Consider the following 14,267-nt stretch of genomic DNA (forward strand, 5'->3'; position numbering starts at 1 on the left):
ATACATCCCTGCAACTGCGGTATACATCTTCAGGTCTCTAATATATTTTGATGTACTCAAAACAAACTCCTATTTCACAACAAACACAAATTAATTATAGTTCAAAAGGAGCAGAGCAAGGCTTTCAATTCAAGCTCTAAGCAATCACATTAGTGATTATTTTTGTGTCTAATCCACCAATTAAGCTCACTGAATTCCAGCTAATTAAGTGACTCAACTCAAAGATAAGGGAATCATAGCATCTACTAAAGATGGCATATGGGCTCTAGCTTTTAAATAATTATCTCTCTGAGGTCTGGGCTCTTCAGTTTCCTATGTTATGCCAGTAGATTGAATCTCAAGAGTCGCTGGCCCAAAACCAAAAAGGCATTTGGACAGTCCCGAGGCTGTCAGTCCTCTTGTTGGATGCAGAGGTTATGAGCACTGTGACTTTAAGACCTGGGGGTGGGGAGTGGACCACACATGGCTTTGAAAGGACTCCCAGCACAGCTGAAGGCTCTGCTGTGCCCCTTATCTCCGTCATCTAAAACCCTCCTCCAGGAAGAGAGGGAGGACTCCACGCTCCAGATATATTTAGGAGCCACTAAACAGTTAACCCCCAAGAAGAAAGACTTCAGAAGATGGACCAAGCAAGCAGAAATTCTCATTTTGCAAACTGAAGAAGTCATAAGGTTTGAGGTGAGGAGGATGATCGAATAAATGAGGTCAGGATCAAGACCCTCAGAACCGGGATTTGGGTAGGAAAGGAGGGAGGGGAAGAGGACAGAGCGCCTTGTTCTGAGAATACCAACCAGCAAGGCTGGTGGACTGGGGCGGAGCGTACGCAGCTGCAAACGTGGATTGAGAGAATCTTAAAAAGCTGGAAACATCTGCCCAGCATGGGCTTTCAACTTAAGCTTGCCTGCAGGCAACCACTTCCCCCTATATTTAGTTAGCCCCATTTCCTCGCTGAAGCCTGAGAATGTCTATCCAGAAATCTATTTGAACAAGAGCCCTTTTAATTTATTTAAAAGAGAGAGAGAGAAACTTTCCGTTTTTAAGACTGAGAGCTACAAGCCAGTCGCGTTTTTGGCATGGGCTACCCCTTGGGAAGAGACGGCCGCCTGTGCAGGGCATAGTTCTAAGCCTTCAGCAGTTGGCCTTTCCAGCACTGGAGGATAGACGCATTGGCTCTGAAGAGGGAACCTGAGTGAGGGCCACAGTATCCATTACAGTCCACCCCTTGAGCTGCTCTGCTCGCCTCACATCCTACGGCAAGTTTGTCCTATCTGGGAACAGCTCCTCTAGAATTCTGGTCGGTCTTATTTCCTGGGAACTTATAAGGAAAGAGTTAGTAGGATGAAGTACAGCCCCTGAGGTTATAACTGATGTTCCGAACCCCTCTCCCCTAAAACCCATTCTAGATTTCTCTGTCCCTGGGCTAGTACTCCTGCTGATCTAGTGGCTTGTCCAGTTAAGTGATTCTGACCCTCATCCCTGAGGTGTGGAAGCCTCTGGTTACCTTGCTCTTCTCGGGCTGTGTCTACTGTACTTGTCCCTTTACCTTTAAAACTCAGCGTAGAGGGCACCTGGGTGGCTCAGTTGGTTAAGCGACTGCCTTCGGCTCAGGTCATGATCCTGGAGTCCCTGGATCAAGTCCCGCCTCGGGCTCCCTGCTCAGCAGGGAGTCTGCTTCTCCCTCTGACCCCCCCCCACGCTCTCTCTCTATCTCATTCTCTCTCTCAAATAAATAAATAAAATCTTAAAAAAATAAAATAAAATAAAACTCAGCGTAGAATACTAAGAGATGTCCCGGTGGGTAATCTGAGTGTCAGACATATAGTACGTATGTATAGCAACAGACCTCCCTCCCTACCTACTTCCTACGGATATCAGAGGCAAGGTTCTTTTCTTTGCTTTCTTTTTTAAAAAATATTTTATTTATTTATTTGAGAGAGCAGAGGGAGTGCAAGCTGGGGGGAGGGGCAGAGGGAGAGGGGGAAGCGGACTCCCCACTGAGCAGGGAACCCAACACGGGGCTCCATCCCAGGACCCTGTGATAATGACCCGAGCCAAAGGCAGATGCTTAACCGACTGAGCCACCCAGGCGCCCCCCAGAGGCAACTTTCCACGAATCTATCAGTTTATCTCTTCATCTGTTGATGGACATTTAGGTTGTTTTAAATTTTTTTTGGTTATTATGAACATTCATGTCCAAATCTTTTTGTGGGGATGAGGCTCAGGAATCTATATTTTTAATGAGTAACACCAGGTGATGCTTAGGCACACCTGAGTTTGATCATCTGTCTGTTAGAATGAATCCTGACTTTTTGCTGAGGTGATTGAAAGAGATCTAGCTCCACGTGCTGGGTCTGACTCAGCCAAATATATATATATATTTAAAAATTTTCTTTATTTATTTAGAGAGACAGGGAGCATGAGATACCACAAGCAGGGGAGAGGGAGAAGTAGACTCCCCACTGATCAGGGAGACCAACATGGGACCCTGGGATCATGACCTGAGCTGAAGGCAGACGCTTAACCAGCTGAGCCACCCAGGTACCCTCAATAGCCATATTTTGATGTGGACTTGGACCCCAATTTAACTAACTTCCAGTTTGTGCCTGAAATTGAGTGTCTACCTTGAGGCCAGAATGTGGGAGTTAGGTTCTGGATTTGACTCCGAGTTTCTTGGTAATTAAGATGAAAAGCAGTTATGTTCTGGTACAGAATTCTCATTGTTCTGGAAGAAAACAAACCATGCCAGTGTCTTGGGAGAAGCAAAGCGGGTCCCCTCCCTTAACTCTAAAGGAATTTTCTCATCGACAGATGTGGTAGACCAACTCTCAGTAAGATCCCTGTGTAAAAGCAGGCATGGGTGATCGATGAGGTGAATAATGATTTGCAAAGCCTACAGCTTTTAGGTCAGCCAGACCTGAGTTTGAGTTGTAACTTAAATTCCTTTTCTCAGTTGGGTAATCCTTCCTTAACCAGTACCATTTTTTGTTAAAAAAAAAAAAAATTGTGTAAGTAATCAATTTCCATTGTAAGTGGTTCCAGGAATGGATAAGTATAGAGAGAAATAGAAAATTCTCCTTTTACCACCTTCATCTTCCTTCACTTCCCTGAGCCTACTCCCCTTGCCCAGGAAATCACCATTGACAAGTGAGGTGTGTCCTTTACAGCCTTTTATAAACACGTTCTATTTTACATAAATGCATTATTTTGCAAATTGCTCCTTTTGCTGAACAATGTATCTTGAAGGTCAGTGTGGCTCGACCTCATTCATTTTTAAGATTGCTTAATATTCCACAATATGGATATATCCTAATTTATTTAATTAACTACTTCCCTTTTGATGACTCAGAGTTGTCTTTCTTCTCTTTTTCCCTCTCTTCCCTGTCCTCCCTCCCTCCCTTTTCCCTTGCTAATGTAAACATTGCTGTACCAAGCAGCAAACATTTCTTTAGGATAGATTCTAAAGGAGAATTAACTGGGTCAAAGGATATGTATATTTTAAATTTGGATTGATACTGTGCAATTGCCCTCCCGAACAGCTTTACTAATTTATACTTGGGGCGAGTTATTTAATTTGTGGCTCCTTTCTTTCCTCCACTACAGAAATTAAATACAGTAAAACTTATTACATGGGATGGGCAAGGTGATTAAGTGAGAAAACCAATGTAAAAACAATGCTTGCAATGTAGACGGTTATCATCTTTAGGTTTTAGGATCAAGTAGAAAAAAGTTTTTTTCTATAACTTTTAAGTTTTAGCATTTGTTGAGACTGCGGATGGATGGTCACAACTGTCTTTGTGGGATGTCTTCAGATTTGGTAAATTGCAATTATTTAAATAATTAAAATATTTAAATTATTGTTCAAATTCATCATTTAAATGAATTTAAATTAACTAAATAATTTACAATTATTTAAAAAGTTATCCAAAACATGGTGGTGTGGTTTTAATTGTTGTGCTAGGGCATCACTTAGCAAGCCTGTCTTAGGATCATTTGACTCTCAGCAAATGTAACTTTATTTAACTGACTATTTACTAATGAATAGGGCCCAGACATTTTACAACAAAAGTTAGAAGTTAATATGTAAGAAATGACTAAGATAAAAATAATTTTTGTCCAAGAGCAATGCAAGTGATTTCTCCTCGTTATTGAAAGTAACCATGAAGATGATAGTTTATTGCCTTGTGGGATATTAATGAATTTTATATTTAATTCAATACTTTTATTCTAGTTTTTTTTTTTTTTTTAGAGAGGGAAAGAGAGAGAGGTGGGGGAGCAGCGGGGGGTGGGGAGAGAGAGAGAGAGACTCTTAAGCAGTCTCCATGTCTAGCTCAGAGCTGACTCGGGTCTTGAGGTCATGACCTAAGCCAAAATCAAGAGTCAGACACTTAACTGACTGAGCCACCCAGGTGCCCCAATTAGTCTTCTTTTCTTTAATAGACTATATATACATCCATTTCTTGTGTCTGCCTTGGTATTCTGTTGACTCCCTCATGAATGAGCTAAATGAAACTTTGACATATGCTTCCTGTCTCTGTCTTTTAGCATCCTGAGAATTATACTTTTTTTTTTTAAAGATTTTATTTATTTATTTGAGAGAGAGAGAGAGAGAGAGAAAGAGCACAAGAGGGGGGAGCGGGAGAGGGAGAAGCAGACTCCCTGCTGAGCAGGTAGCCTGATGCGGGACTCGATCCCGGGACTCCAGGATCATGACCTGAGCTGAAGGCAGTCGCTTAACCAACTGAGCCACCCAGGTGCCCGAGAATTATACTTTTGACAGTACTCAAGATCCCACCACGCTACTACCTTCACTTTTGGCAGCTGGGTCACGTCTTTTGGGCTTCCATTCATTCGTCTTCTTTTGAGTCCTCTCCAAATTCTCCATGGCTCTGGAGAGGAATGACACACAATGCTCCAGTAAGGAGAGAGCTTCCCCTCCTGCTGGTTCTCTCGCATCACTGCTCCGATCCCCAGCTGTGGAAACCATCCATTATCCTTCTATCTTATCTTCTCCACACTTCCCCTTGCAATGTATTCACCAACTGTATTGAAATTGCTTATTTACTTGTTTTTCTCAGTGCTTTCTGTGGGAGCACAGACTATATTTTGTTTAACCTTTTATCACCAGCTTTCAGCACAGGGTCCAGCTGTTAGTTACTCAACCAATATTTTAATGAATGACTCATGGGATGAATATTACCCCAGCCTTTTTATTTCAAGGGTGTTACTGCTTCGTTACATATAATTTATTGTTCTAACAACAGTGATGCCAATCTTTAGCTTGTGTATTTCTGGTAGCTCTTCCTTTGGGGGTTGTGGTTGTGTATACATTGGTGCCTAATGAAGTCTCCACCTTACGTTCTTTGCTTTTGGTTTCTCCTCTGCTCTTTTCAGAGCATGGCTCCTTTAAGACCAGTAGAAGCTGGGTTGAGGAGGAAGAAGTCCGACCAGACACTAAACAGAATGATCTAGCCATACCCTATTTCATATGTTTCTTAGTGTCTTTTAGCTTGCCTGTTCATCTGTCCCTGCCTGATTTGTTCTTAGCTTTGCCCCCAAGATGCTGATCTTAGCTTGTCCTAGTTTGAACTTGGTGTCTCTGGCTATTGACTCATGCTCTGACCTCCACCCATCCCCAATTCTGCTTTTCTACTCTTTGGCATCTCCAAGCACCCGACCTCAGCTCAACCTGCCTTTGGCCTTGTTTCTCCTGCCCGACACCAACAACTGGAAGGAACCCTGCCCTTCTATGGGGCTGAGTGTGGCTTCCCCGAAGTGAAGCTTGCATTATGGGAGGGAACAAACAGGCACACAGTGTTTTAGAAAGGCTCATGTGAACTGAGCATAGGCGTTGTTTTCACAATACCTTTCTTCTGTTTCTGCTTTTGTATTGAAATATGTGTTTTGCCAATATGGAATGGAATATTCCAGAAGGAAAAAAAAAACCAAAAAAGCCCCAAACCCCGGTTGCGTGTCAGTCATTAAAGTAAAACTGCTTTGGTTTTAGTTTCTTTTCTAACTTCCTGCACAAAGGAGGGAAAACTTTACGGTTTGGAAAAAATTTTAGACCTAGCCTGTTGAACTGGTCCCGCGGAACTTTTATTCTGTTAACTGTAGAAGTTCCTTCCATGTATGATCCCATAATATTTTAACAAACACTGCAGAAGAATGTGTTCAGAAATTACAGCAACTCTGGCTTTGGACAATTGGAAAATGGCCATTTTTAAACCGTCAAAGCTAATTTGTAGCTTCTTATTCACATGGTGTTTAGCCCAGTTTGGTTCTTAAAAAGGAAGCCTCCAGAAGATGCATTTTGCAGCATGAAATCTGCTAATGAGACAGGAAAGCCTCCTCGAGCTTGTTTACAACTTCTTAAAGTGGCTCTTTTCAAATGTCTGGGTTTTGTTTTTGTTTTTGTTTTCTGTCTCCAGGTGAAAAATTATAGGAACCGTCACACCAGATCCGCTGGTCACCCTCATGTCATGGGATCCAGACCAGGAGAAGGCGGCTGGCCCTCCGGAGTGCATGTGATCAGCACGTGACGGGCTGGGCAGGTTGGTGGCATTTAGATGCTGATGGCCCCAGCGCTGGCAAGGAGCCTGGCCCAAGGGACCACGAAAAAGGAACAGGTTTCAGACAGGCAGTTTTACTGTGTCCCAGTGGTTATTTTGCTAACTTCCAGCCACTTCTTTCTCTAGCCCTGAGCAAAAGAGACACATAATCATTATTAAAATGTTCTGAATATATAGGTCACTCTGATTCTTTTAGTTATCTTTAATCTGAGGTGTATCGATTTCCCTCTCTACACCAATCCACTCAATTTACATTTAGATCAAGCTTTCAGATTAATTGCATCCTGGAAAAAAAAAAAAAGATTTCGGAAGATGAAGGCTGTTAAAAAAAGTGTTGCCTTTTTTCTCTATCGCTGGGAAGATTGAGATGACTGGCTTTTACAAAAAGCCTTTAAAAGGTTTTTCGTTCTAGCCATGGCTGGTTGTGATATTTTCCATAAGCCCTCGTATGTAGCGCACCTGCTGTAAATATTTCATTTTGTATGGTTTTTATTTAAAATTTCTCAATCTTGTTTATTAGAATCGAAAGGAATCTGTTTGGAGAGAGTGTTTCGGTCGTCCTTTTCATTGATTTTTTTTTTTCCTCTCCCGTGAGGCTGTTTTTTCATTGCTACACCATCTGTCAGTAAATCAACAGCTCCACAGGAGTAGTAAAAACCAAAGAGATCGGTGTTACCACAGGAGTGAGCTTGCTCATCAAGGGACACAGCTTTTGGAGATGCAGACTTTCCAATGCAGATAACCAAGTCCACAGGCTTTGGCAAGGAATGCATTTTGAAAATCTGAGGACCCAGAGGCAGGGCCAAAATGACAAAATATTAAGGTGTGACTCTAAACGTTTTTCTTGAGTCTGTGAATTTATTTCACTTATTATTTTAAAGATAGAGTCTTCCTATAGTAAGCAGTAATATATTATACACTCCAAAATTTGTTAAGAGGGTAGCTCTTGTTAAATGCTCCTACCACAATAAAGTTTAAAAGTCTTTAAAATTTTTTTATCAAGTTGTTTTCATTTTTATTAAATATTGGATCTATTCTGAATATTCTAGACAAACAATATTGGGATAAATAAACTTATTCCTTTTTTTTTTTTAAAGATTTTATTTATTTATTTGAGAGAGAGAGAATGAGAGAGAGAGAGAGCACACGAGAGGGGGGAGGGTCAGAGGGAGAAGCAGACCCCCTGCTGAGCAAGGAGGCCGACATGGGACTCGATCCCGTGACTCCAGGATCATGACCTGAGCCGAAGGCAGTCGCTTAACCAACTGAGCCACCCAGGCGCCCTAAATAAACTTATTCCTAATCACTTCATACTAAGGTGAAAATATTCATAAAATAAGTTCATAGAAGGGGCACCTGTCTGGCTCAGTCAGTGGAGCGCACGACTCTTGATCTTGGGGTTGTGAGTTCGAACTCCACATCAAGTGTAGAGATTACTTAAAAATAAAATCTTTTAAAAAACACGGAAGTTCCTAGAAGTAGAACATCTGGAATAAAATGTACATGCATTTATAATTTTGATAGAGACCACCAAATTACCCTCCATTGAGGTTTTACCAGTTTACACTTGTACCTACAATGCATGAGAGGGTCTGTTTGCTGGTGACCTTGGCAACAGAGTGTGTTACTAAACTCTTTGCTTTTTGCCAAACTGATTGGTAGGAGTGATGTTTCAGTGTAGTTTTAACTGGCATTTGTATATTAACGACTGAGGTCGAATATCTTTTATATGTCTTAAAGCCATTTGCATTTTGTTTTGTTTTTTTTTGTAAACGGTCTATTCCTACATTTTGTCAATTCTCTCATTGGGTTGTTGATTTTTTAAAAATTAATTTGTAGCACCTCTTTATATATTCATGAGCTTAGCCTTGGCCTGCAGTATTAGCAGAAAGCGGTTTTGCCTCAGTTTCTTGTTTGTGTTTTGACTTTGCTTGTTTTTTTAATGCTAAAATGTTTATGTTTTATAAAGATAATTTATAAGTATTTTATTTTATGATGTCTGGATTTTGTGTCACAGTTAGAAAGGTCTTCCCCAATCTGAAGTTATAAAAAAATGCTAAGTTTTCTTCTACTACTTTTATAGTTCTCTCTCTCCCCATTTGTGTCCTTCTTCCTACTTTCCCTCCCTCCTTCCTTCCTTCTTTTCTTCCTTTTTTCCTCTTATCTTTGTTTTTCTTTCCACTTTTAAATCTTTGATCTTTTTAGGGTCGGGATTTGTTTTAATTTTTATTTACTTTTATTATTATTTTCTTAAACTTGAATCCTTTTTTTTCAAGATTTATTTATTTATTTGATACAGAGAGAGAGAGAGAGCACAAGCAGGGGAGCTTCAGGCAGAGGGAGAAGCAGGGAGCCTGATGCAGGGACTCGATCCCGGGACCCTGGGATCATGACCTGAGCTGAAGGCAGACGCTTAACTGACTGAACCCCCCAGGTGCCCCATATTTTAATTTTTTAAAAAATGTAGTTGGCATTTTTATTGTTTAACTAATAGTTTTAGGTTAGATTGTTTTTGTTTGCTGGAGTGAGCATCACAAAAATGCTGCCAAACAAAGTTCTAGAAGTGAGTTAAATCCATAGTGGGTGTTCAGCCAAGCTGGGAACTGGAATCACAGGGGCGAAGCTTGGAGATCACTACTAGAGAAATAGTGGAAAGCATTAAGTCTAATCATTGGGGTGAGGACAAAAATGGGAGCAGTATCAGCCAAGTGAAGCAGCTGCGAAAGGTGTAAGCGGGACCAGGTGCAAGGTGAAGGCCAAGGAGAGTGATTCAGAACTGCATTTGCGAATGCTGAGTTTGTTCAAAAGCCCAGTGCACGTTACAAGCATAATGATGCTTTCAGTGAGCTATCCAGAGCTGGATAATGGGTTAATGCCAAGTCTGAAGTAACTGGAGAGAGTCTGGATGCACACAATCCAGGAGGTGCTTGAAGTATACCAGACCCAAAGAAATACCTAGTGTCATGGCCAGTGGTCTAAGTAATATCAGGAATATACACGTGGCTCGAGGGAGTGAAATCAGGCAGATGGAAAACTGCAGGTTAACCAAGGAGGGCAGTAGGTCAAAGACAGAGAGCAGTCGGGAGCCAGGAGCTCTCCAGGAGCCCCAGGGCAAGTTCACCTGAGGCCAGGTGAGACGTCAGCTGTAAGTTGAGTGAGCAGCTAGCAGACCGGACCACAGCCTGCACAACCGTGCTGTGGATGCAGACAAGGAGATGGGGCAGCTCCAGAGGGAAAGCTAAATCAACGCTTAGTTACTCCAACCAGGAAGCTCCTGGAAGAACCTGACGTGTTCTGCAGGAGTAGAAGCCAACATATGGCACTGGGGGTAGTGGGGATTTCACGGGACACAGCAAGTAGTCATAGTGTTTGGGTGGAGGGGGCAGCTGGTGGGGCAGCTGCTGACCCCCCACATCCATGAGATATCCTTCCCTTTCCGGCAGTGTCTGTTTCCACGCAGGGAGGTTCTGGGGCCGAGCGACTTTGGTTCAGCCCTGAGTGCCAGTGATAGATCCAAGGAATGTCTCTTTCTCCTTTTTTTTTTTATTAGTTTTTTAATCTTTCTCCTTGATAGGTGCCAGGGGTCTTCATCAGGGGCACAGTGCCCCAAGCTGATTCAGTTTAGAAAAGGGTTTGGGCTGATTCTTGGATTACTCATTTATTGCATTTTTATCCCGAAAAATGTCAAACCTACAGAAAAGTTTCAAGAATAGTACGCCAAATTCCTTTAGGCCCATCAACAGACACTTAGAACGTGTCCTAGACAAAAGCTCTTGCAAGGTTGTCATACCTGGGGGCGGGGGGGGTGGGATCGATGTGCTGAAATCTAGGACTCTGGGAAATCAATAATGGCAGATTCCTGAGAAACAAGAGCTCTCGCTGGGCTCTGAGGACAGACTAGGAGCTGCTTGTCAGGATGCAGGATGTAGGTTTGGAGGAGGCAGGTAGCTCAGGAAGGGGTTTGGGGAGCCCAGTGTACCTGCTTCCTGAGGCTCTAGGAAATTGGACACAGGCTCTCAAGCCCGTTGGACAGAAGGAGTAGACTTTGTAGGCCTCCGAAGCCCGGGGGCCCCAGAGGGCATGGATCTTTTCAACCAAAAGTCGTTGGTTTTCAGGGCTCCGATAAGCATGCGTTAAGAGAGAATGCAGCCACAGGTGACTTGGCCTCCTGTTCCAAAGGGAATACCGAGAACTCTAAACAGCCCTGCATTTCTGCACAGTTAAAATGAAAGAAGTGTTGCCTTTTCCTAAGGCTCTAGTCCCATCCTCAGAAGAATCTAACACCTCGATCTCAGACTTCCAGCCTCCAGAACTGTGAAAAAATGAATTTCTTCCATTTTAGCCACCCAGTCTGTGGTACTTTGTTATGGCCGCCCAAGCACACTGATACAATTTTATTATCATAGAGTAAAGCCGTGGTCAACTTCTCCATTTCCAACGGATAGATGTTTCCTTCCTTTATACTCAGTATAATGGCTTCCAAATGGTTTTGGAGAGACACTGGAGATACCTATGAGACATCTAATCTATTTAGGGTCAGAGGCCAGGTATAGGACAGACCCGGGCTTCTCATAAGGATGTTTACGAGAAAGAGCCCCACGGCCAAGTCAGTGGAGAGTGACCGCAGGTCGGTTCAAAGGTGCTGAGTCAAAGGGGAGAACACAAGCCATGTGATGAAGTGGACAGCATGGGGGACGAGGTGTAAGCTGGAGGCTCGGGTGTAACGAGGTGAGGCCTAGGAAGGGGCAGTGCAGGCCAGAGTTCATGCCACAGTGTCCTTTTCTACAGGTGCTCCCTCACCTGGCTGACAGCAGGACCTCAGGGGGCAGGTCCCGGCCAGTTCTAACCACAGTTGAGTGATTCTCTTTTCCAGCTGGACATGTGCCCAGTTCAATGCCAAGAAATGTAATGAGGAGTTTATTCCTACGAGTCGATGTCCTTCCAAGAGCAGAAGGAGTGTCAGGGAGAGGGCTTATTAATTGAGTGTTTTCCAAGAAATGAGCCGTCAAGACCGTGCTGAAACAAAAATGAAAATAGTTCTTAGTGTGATGGGATTGTGGGTCAACGTCATGATCATTCTTTCCCATTTTGGTTTAATCTCATTACTCTCTATTTTCGACAAACTACTTTTAGATGTACGCAGGGCCACTGCACCCAGAGCTAGGTTTTGGGCTCTGACTCTGTAGCCATTCACATTCAGACTGCTGTTGCCAGGGTGACCTGTGACCTTCCTGCTACCTCCTTCTTCCCCCCACTTTTATTTACTTAAAAAAAAAAGTAATTTATGTTTTGCTGCAGTGATAGTCTTGTGACATAAAATCAACTTTTTTTTTTTTAAAGCAAACAATTCAATGGTACTTAGCACATTCATCTTACTGTGCCCCCACCACCTCCATCTAGTTCCAAAACACTTTCCACACTCCTGGAAGGAGAACCCAGAGCCATTAAGCAGTTGCTCCTTTTTCCTTTCTCCTACCCACCCTTGGCAGTCACCGGTCTGTGTTCTGTCTCTGCGGATTTACCTATCCTGTATATTAAAGGTAAATGGAATCACATAGTATGGGATCTTTTGTGACTGGCTTCTCTCACATAGCATGTTTTCAAGGTTTGTCTCTGTTGTAGCGTGTGTTTGTGGCTCATTCCTTTTTATGGCTGTGTAATATTCCATTGTGTGGTTAGACTTCATTTTGTTCATCATTCGCCCACTGATGGACATTTGGATTGTTTTACTTGCTGGCTCTTGTGGATAGTGCTGCTATGACCACGTGTGCACAAGTATTTGGGCCCTTGATTTCAGTCTTTTGAGTATGCACCTTGCAGTGGAATTGTTGGGTCTCCTGGCAATTCTAGCTATTTACTCAATTTTTAAATTTTCGAATGCTTATTCATTTTCCTTTTTCATTGAAGAAGTAATACACATGCATAAGAATTCATATAGAACAAAAAGGGGCACAGGAAAAAGAAGGCTCTCTCCCGCTCTGACCCCTAGCCTTTCTCCTCAGAATAATTTCTGGCTCCCAGGGGTTAACAGCTCCCTGTGTATCCATTGAGGGAGTTTCTACATGCATATGGATTATATCTCCTTCCCTGTCTTGGGAAGGGACATGCATATGGATTATATCTCCTTCCCTGTCTTGGGACCGATGAGGTTCTCCACTGCACAAGCCACTCTCCTTTTGGGGACAGTTTCATCCATGGGTGGTCTGTAGCCAGAACTGGTACACTCCCAAGCATGGGGATGCCATGTTGCTGGTGCTGGGTCTGTCTCTTCTCCCATCCCTCCCTTCATCTGTTGCTCAGTCTGGGCTGGATGACGCTTGCTCGGCCGGTCTGCATAGCCCTGCCCTGAATGTCAGCTCTCATGGTCCTCCATGCTGCTCTCTGGGCATGCAGCAGCAGGCTCGAGAGTATGTAATTATGCCGTGGAACGCCAGGACCCAAGAAACACTATATTCATTTATAAGTCACTAAACACACTGTTCTTGTTTGACCTACTTTGTAGTTGAAGAGCTACCAAGTAAATGAGAGAGGTAGTTTGCAGTTTGAAAAGCTGCCTTTCCCAAAGAGTCTCAAAAGAGTTCGTCAAAACATCTATCAGCTTGTTAACCGTTTGAGGGCAGGACTATGTTTTTATGCATGTATGTGAAATCCACATCTCCTGGACGATACCTTGAGGCAGAGCAGGTGATCAGCACACGTCTGTTGGAGGACTGGAATGAGTTTTACTTTGAATACAAAAAAGCCTCTTGAGGACACATTTAGATTTAAGATGTCAAGGAAAAGGTCCATGTAGACTAATACCAATGAACAATAGTGGGGTAGATCAGGCGTAGAATACAGAGCCACACAGTTAAACCTTCTCCCAGGTTAATGTCGGGACATCTTTATTCACAAAAATGGTGAAAGTCACATATTACAATGGGACATGAATTTGGTGGGAGAAACAGACAGGCCAGAGCCTCTCATTAATCTACAGGTTCAAAACTGAATTAATTTCCTCCCTGCTGAAAACTGGTCCTGTACCTTTATCTTCCTCTTTGGTTAAGGGTACCAACATCCTCACACTGTGAGGAACCAGGAATCTTGGAGATCTCCCAGAGTCTTCTGTTCTTACCCATATCCAACTGGTCACTAAGTCACTCCTGTTGAGTATCTTCAATGTCCCTGAACTAACCTGGCAATTGCCCCAGCCTTGGTTTATGATAATACCATTTTTTCCTTTTCTTTAGACTATGGGCAAATTTCTGGAAAAGTCTCATCCTGCCTCTGGTTTTGCTCTCATCTTGCTTAGTCCATCTTAAAACTCTGATAAAACTACCCCCCCCCCCCCCAACCTTACACTATTCCCTGGCTTTCACCATGGCAGGATGGGTGCAGAGCGTGTTTTATTGGACATTGAACTTAGACATACCAGATGTGACAAATAACATGAGGTGAATGACAGTGTGGTTCAGGTGTAAACTCAAGGGTTTCATCACTGGGGACATGCTTGGCAGACAGTGGTCAGGGAAATGTGTCTGTCCCGGTCCTGTGGGACCTTTCTGTCCCTTACAGCATGGTTCCTCATCAGTCAGTGGCACTCTTCTGGGCCATGTACACTCAGCACTCCGATTTCTGTGGGTCCACATGGATCTAGGGTTCATAACAGAGAATTCTCAGTGTCTCTGCTATTGTTCAAAGTCAGACATCAGCTGACTG

General features: G+C 43.1%; 1 long non-coding RNA gene across 1 annotated transcript in view; it reads left to right on the top strand.

Annotated features, from left to right (window-relative positions):
• The first annotated feature begins 522 nt into the window (after window positions 1-522).
• Window positions 523-14,267, top strand: part of LOC123835204 (uncharacterized) — a 42,403-nt gene continuing 28,658 nt past the window's right edge. Inside the window, exons 1-2 of the long non-coding RNA XR_006788679.1 lie at window positions 523-678; window positions 6,429-6,551. This is a non-coding gene — a long non-coding RNA (uncharacterized LOC123835204). The remainder of the gene's footprint in view (window positions 679-6,428; window positions 6,552-14,267) is intronic.

The sequence above is a fragment of the Mirounga angustirostris genome, unplaced genomic scaffold (genome assembly GCF_029215605.1).
Source record: "Mirounga angustirostris isolate CCGP_5_RB_7025 unplaced genomic scaffold, mMirAng1.0.hap1 SCAF_12, whole genome shotgun sequence".
Lineage (NCBI taxonomy): Eukaryota > Metazoa > Chordata > Mammalia > Carnivora > Phocidae > Mirounga > Mirounga angustirostris.